Source organism: Acanthaster planci, linkage group LG15 (assembly GCF_054643075.1).
Source record: "Acanthaster planci isolate LZ-2023a linkage group LG15, COTS_SCS, whole genome shotgun sequence".
In the NCBI taxonomy this organism is placed as follows: Eukaryota; Metazoa; Echinodermata; class Asteroidea; order Valvatida; family Acanthasteridae; genus Acanthaster; species Acanthaster planci.
The window spans coordinates 2,990,035-2,997,118 of NC_141791.1; positions in this window are offsets into that span (position 1 = coordinate 2,990,035).

Below are 7,084 nucleotides of genomic sequence, written 5' to 3' on the forward strand. Positions count from 1 at the left end.
CCATGGAGAAATTCTCATCAAAGACAACTCCTAGGTTTCAAACGGTGGATGAGGCAGTGATGCACTCTGAACCAATGGTAACAGTCCGGTCCTGGATCAGAGCGTGCTGGGGTTTAGATGCAATTATAAGAAGCTCTGATCTGCTGTGATTCAGCCTCAACTTGTTGGTAAGCATCCATGCACTTATATCGAGGATGCATGCCTCTAACTGATGCTTAGCAGAGAGTTCACTATCAGCAGATGATGGATCAAATGGAATGTACCACTGTGTGTCATCTCCATAGAGGTGAATTTGAAGACCATGATGGCGGGCAATGTTGGCTACCGGGCTAAAATACATGTTGAGCAAAAGTGGGCCAAGCACTGATCCTTGGGGCACACCAAACTGCCAAGGTGCAGGAGATGATGATGATGATTCACCGATCTTCATAGACTGAGACCTGTCCGATTCCTTGAACACCGCATGACTCAAGACGTTTAATTAATAGTGAGTGATCCACAGTGTCAAATGCAGGAGACAAGTCCAGAAGTACAAGAAAAAACTGCCCGTTCACTGTCAACTGCTCGGAGAATGTCATTGGAGACACGGGTGAGAGCTGTTGCCGTAGTGAAGCACCTGCTGTGTGCAGACTGAAATAGCTCAAATAAATTATTGTCAGAAAGGTGATCACATAGCTGTATGGCAACTACTTTCTCAAGCACTTTAGAAATGAACTTGAGATTAGACACCGGTCGATAAGTTCCTAGGATTCCAGTGATGATTTCTTTAAAATCGGTGAGACAACAGCCTGCTTAAATTTGCCTCTTTGTAGACAGGTGTTCAAAATGGAGTTGATAGCGGGTATAGCAACAGACACATGTGATGTTTCAATAACCAGGTAAAAATGGGGTCAAGAGAACATGATTTGGAAGGCAATGCAGAAATGATGTGTGCCAGCTCCTCCTCATTAACTGGCTCAAACATATCCATAATTCGTGCTGCACTGCACAGAGACGGGACCTTTGTGCTGAGCCTGCAGGGGACGAGATGACTCCAGTTTGTCATGAATTAAGCAAATCTTGGAAACACAGATATTGCTGAACCTTTCTGCAAGCTGCCGGGTGTCCATGAGACTGGGAAATTTCGGGGTTGCTAGAGAGATGAAGAGTTTGATCCATGATCCAGTGAAACTGTCCGTGACCACTGCAGTCAGCAATTTGCTTGCTGATATATGCAGCCTTAGCAGATTTTATCACTTCAGGAACAACCAGTCGCTGATCTGCTGATTGTTGTCTTATCTCTTAGCCATTGACGTTCCGTTGATCGTCATGAGTTATGGGTGGGCCGAGGGTTTGCAGGAACATCTCCACAAACTAGGACTGAAACTTGAAATGTAGCGCATGTGTTACTGTAATACTGCTGCGGCCTGCCAATGTACATGTATTTCACGTAGCGGTGAGAAGTTGAGATGACTCCAAGTTGACCAATAAGACAGTCCACAGGCGGCAGGTTGCATGAAATAGGACAGAACACAGCCACGCTGTCAACGGTGCCCACAGAAGCAGCTTAGCAAGCCCCATGCATAGTTCATTGTTCAGGAAGGATAGACAGTCATGGTTGATTGACTGAGTCCATGCATGTCCATATGTGAAACAATATGGCAATCTATATGCACAAGTTGGGTGATATTTATTCGCAGAAATGTCCTCCGAATATGAGGTGAAAACAAGTGGAACTTGTCCAGGAGCACCCATGGAGTATGACCAATGAATAGTACCAAAATGGAATGACACTGACTTCAGGAACCACAGAAAAATGTAATGGAAAATCAGAGCAGGAGTGCGAGTTGCCTCACAGCCCTCAACACTGTATGTATGAAACTGGAAAAATCAGCACGGCGGATGAGCACGTGCTAATTTATCCGGAACGTTCTTCCGGATATCCGAGCACACCGGATATATGAGACCGTTCCACCACACATTGCAGTTTCTTTGGCATAAAACGACTGAGAATATTTCTTTCCCCCTTCCCTGGATGGGATGCCAGGTTGCTTCCCCAGCTAGTGATGGTGCCCATTTATACCCCTTGGTGGAGAGAGGCAAACAGGTGCTAAGTGGCTTGGCAAGGGCCACAACGTATACTGCCAGCAACCTGAGCTGGATTTGAACCTCCAACCGTATGATTGGAAACCATAGACCCTAACTACTTGGCCACATGAAAGAGGTTAGCCATACTTTTCCATTTTTTTACAAGCCAAACCTTTAGTTTCATACAGTCACTTTGAAAGCAGTTCCGTGAAAATCACACATACTGTTCTCATGCAGCACCCACTTTCCCGAAACAGGTTAACCGAGGCAAAAACTACCTGCACTTTCAACTGCTGTGCTGAGTGCACATGGTGGCTGGTACGCTTGTAACCTTCAACTTCCAATGATCATGTCAACTATAAGTTGTATGTCAGATTGACTTGAAACTCCACATCTGTATTGATAATGAGCGTTTTACATGCACACCGAGTGTTGAATAAAATTGTGCTTGGGACGGCCAACTTAAGATCTCGGCTGTGAGATGGGTATAAAATAACCTGGCAACTTCAGGATTAACACTGCAATAAAATTGACAAAACTTGATGACATTGATTTGTTTTTCCTAGCAATCCTTGCAGTAGGAATTGTGTTTGCTGCATCAGAGGCTCTGCTATAAAATGCTGACCAACCATAGAGGGCGCTATTGCCATTCCACGAAGCTTATAAAACATCACACAATGGTAATAGGAAGATCAAAGGGAAACAAAGAACTGAACACTGCCTTAATGGCACAATGGTAATGGAAAGAGGAAAAAAGAACTGAACACTGCCTTAAAGGCACAGTGGTAATGGAAAGAGGAAACAAAGAACTGAACACTGCCTGAATGGCACAATGGTGATGGAAAGAGGAGAAAAGAACTGAACACTGCCTTAATAGCACAATGGTGATGGAAATAGGAAAAAAAAGAACTGAACACTGCCTGAATGGCACATTGGTGATGAAAAGAGGAAAAAGAACTGAACGCTGCCTTAATGGCACAGTGGTAATGGAAAGAGGAAAAAAGAACCGAGCACTGCCTGAATGGCACAATGGTAATGGAAAGAGAAAAACAAGAACTGAACACTGCCTTAATGGCACAGTGGTAATGGAAAGAGGAAAAAAGAACCGAACTTTGCCTTAATGGCACATTGGTAATGGAAAGAGGAAAAAAAAGAACTGAACACTGCCTTGATGGCACAATGGCAATGGAAAGAGGAAAAAAAAGAACTGAACACTGCCTTAATGGCACAGTGGTAATGGAAAGAGGAAAAAAAGAACTGAATACTGCCTTAAAGGCACAGTGGTAATGGAAAGAGGAAAAAAAGAACTGAACACTGCCTTAATGGCACAGTGGTGATGGAAAGAGGAAAAAAAGAACTGAACACTGCCTTAATGGCACAGTGGTAATGGAAAGACGAAAAAACAACTGAACACTGCCTTAAAGGCACAGTGGTAATGCAAAGAGGAAAAAAAGAACTGAACACTGCCTTAATGGCACAGTGGTAATGGAAAGAGGAAAAAAAGAACTGAACACTGCCTTAATGGCACAGTGGTGATGGAAAGAGGAAAAAAAGAACTGAACACTGCCTTAATGGCACATTGGTGATGGAAAGAGGAAAAAAGAACTGAACACTGCCTTAATGGCACAATGGTGATGGAAAGAGGAGAAAAGAACTGAACACTGCCTTAATAGCACAATGGTGATGGAAATAAGAAAAAAGAACTGAACACTGCCTTAATGGCACACTGGTGATGGAAAGAGGAGAAAAGAACTGAACACTGCCTTAATGGCACAATGGTAATGGAAAGAGGAAAAAAAGAACTGAACACTGCCTTAATGGCACAGTGGTGATGGAAAGAAGAAAAAAAGAACTGAACACTGCCTTAATGGCACAGTGGTGATGGAAAGAGGAAAAAAAGAACTGAACACTGCCTTAATGGCACAGTGGTGATGGAAACAGGAAAAAAAGAACTGAACACTGCCTTAATAGCACAATGGTAATGGAAGAGGAAAAAAGAACTGAACACTGCCTTAATGGCACAGAGGTGATGAAAAGAGGAGAAAAGAACTGAACACTGCCTGAATGGCACAATGGTAATGGAAGAGGAAAACAGAACTGAACACTGCCTGAATGGCACAATGGTGATGGAAAGAGGAAAAAAGAACTGAACACTGCCTTAATGGCGCAATGGTTATGGAAAGAGGAAAAAAGGAACTGAACACTGCCTTAATGGCACAATGGTAATGGAAAGAGGAGAAAAGAACTGAACACTGCCTTAATGGCACAGTGGTAATGGAAAGAGGAAAAAAGAACTGAACACTGCCTTAATAGCACAATGGTAATGGAAGAGGAAAAAAGAACTGAACACTGCCTCAATGGCACATTGGTAATGGAAAGAGGAAAAAAGAACTGAACACTGCCTGAATGGCACAATGGTAATGGAAAGAGGAAAAAAGAACTGAACACTGCCTGAATGGCACAGTAGTAATGGAAAGAGGAAAAAAGAACCGAACACTGCCTGAATGGCACAATGGTAATGGGAAGAGGAAAAAAGAACTGAACACTGCCTGAATGGCACAATGGTAATGGAAAGAGGAGAAAAGAACTGAACACTGCCTTAATGGCACAGTGGTAATGGAAAGAGGAAAAAAAGAACTGAACACTGCCTTAATGGCACAGTGGTGATGGAAAGAGGAAAAAAAGAACTGAACACTGCCTTAATAGCACAATGGTAATGGAAGAGGAAAAAAGAACTGAACACTGCCTTAATGGCACAGAGGTGATGGAAAGAGGAGAAAAGAACTGAACACTGCCTGAATGGCACAATGGTAATGGAAGAGGAAAACAGAACTGAACACTGCCTGAATGGCACAATGGTGATGGAAAGAGGAAAAAAGAACTGAACACTGCCTTAATGGCGCAATGGTTATGGAAAGAGGAAAAAAGGAACTGAACACTGCCTTAATGGCACAATGGTAATGGCAAGAGGAAAAAAGAACTGAACACTGCCTTAATAGCACAATGGTAATGGAAGAGGAAAAAAGAACTGAACACTGCCTGAATGGCACAATGGTAATGGAAAGAGGAAAAAAGAACTGAACACTGCCTGAATGGCACAATGGTAATGGAAAGAGGAAAAAAGAACTGAACACTGCCTGAATGGCACAGTAGTAATGGAAAGAGGAAAAAAGAACCGAACACTGCCTGAATGGCACAATGGTAATGGGAAGAGGAAAAAAGAACTGAACACTGCCTGAATGGCACAATGGTAATGGAAAGAGGAAAAAAGAACTGAACACTGCCTTAATGGCACAATGGTAATGGAAAGAGGAGAAAAGAACTGAACACTGCCTGAATGGCACAGTAGTAATGGAAAGAGGAAAAAAGAACTGAACACTGCCTTAATGGCACAGTGGTAATGGAAAGAGGAAAAAAGAACTGAACACTGCCTTAATGGCACAATGGTAATGGAAAGAGGAGAAAAGAACTGAACACTGCCTTAATGGCACAGTGGTAATGGAAAGAGGAAAAAAGAACTGAACACTGCCTTAATGGCACAATGGTAATGGAAAGAGGAGAAAAAAAACTGAACACTGCCTTAATGGCACAGTGGTAATGGAAAGAGGAGAAAAGAACTGAACACTGCCTTAATGGCACAATGGTAATGGAAAGAGAAAAAAAGAACTGAACACGGCCTTAATGGCACAGTGGTAATGGAAAGAGGAAAAAAAGAACTGAACACTGCCTTAAAGGCACAGTGGTAATGGAAAGAGGAAAAAAGAACTGAACACTGCCTTAATGGCACAATGGTAATGGAAAGAGGAAAAAAGAACTGAACACTGCCTTAAAGGCACAGTGGTAATGGAAAGAGGAAAAAAAGAACTGAACACTGCCTTAATGGCACAATGGTAATGGAAAGAAGCAAAAAAGAACTGAACACTGCCTTAATGGCACAGTGGTAATGGAAAGAGGAAAAAAGAACTGAACACTGCCTTAATGGCACAATGGTAATGGAAAGAGGAAAAAAGAACTGAACGCTGCCTTAAAGGCACAGTGGTAATGGAAAGAGGAAAAAAGAACCGAACAACTGCCTTAATGGCACAGTGGTAATGGGAAGAGGAAAAAAGAACCGAACACTGCCTTAATGGCACATTGGTAATGGAAGAGGAAAAAAGAACTGAACACTGCCTTAATGGCACAATGGTAATGGAAGAGGAAAAAAGAACTAAAAACTACCTAAATCGCACAACGGTGATAGAAGAGGAAAAACAGAACTGAATGCTGCCTGAATTCCCTGATTTACATCACAGCAGCAGCGCCCCCACTCATCCAGAAAAGCTGACAAATTTTAATGTTTATAGCAAGATAACGAAAATTGTGAAATACACACTTGTACTCTCTAAATTGAAAAATTCAGAGGACCTGACATTCAATCCTAGCAGAATTTTTCTCTAAGTTGTGTGTTAAAGTTTCAACCAACACACTGAATTTTTAGTGACACGTACATGATATAAAACTGAACATTTGGAAGTGTAAATATAGAAAGGTTTGCAAATACATGTTTGACCTGAAATACGAGTGGTCTGAATATTTTGTGTATTCTCCGTTTGTTAACATATTGAAATATCTGTCTTTGTTATTTAAATATATATGTAAATGTACTGTGCCCTCTGACCTTTTTTGAAATTGCGCAATCCTAACCTTTAAATATAAGTTCCGAAATTATATCTTTCAAGAGGCCTGTGGCCTGGTGGTTAGCTTGCTGACCTGCCAGGCCAGGGGACCCCGGTTCAAATCCCGGGGACCCCGGAAAAGGAAGTTTTTTTTTTTTTTTTTTTTTACTAAGTTTTTTAACAAAATTGTGCATGCCCACCTGGGATTGAACCCAGGTCCTTGTGCATAGCAGTTAGTGTCCTTAACCGCTATGCCACGGCACTTTCTTGAAGAAATGTGCTCGTTTCTAAATGTTAAACCTTCCATTGTTTGGACTTAGAATATTTTTCAGCCAAACTCTGCACTGGAGATAGGCAAGGGT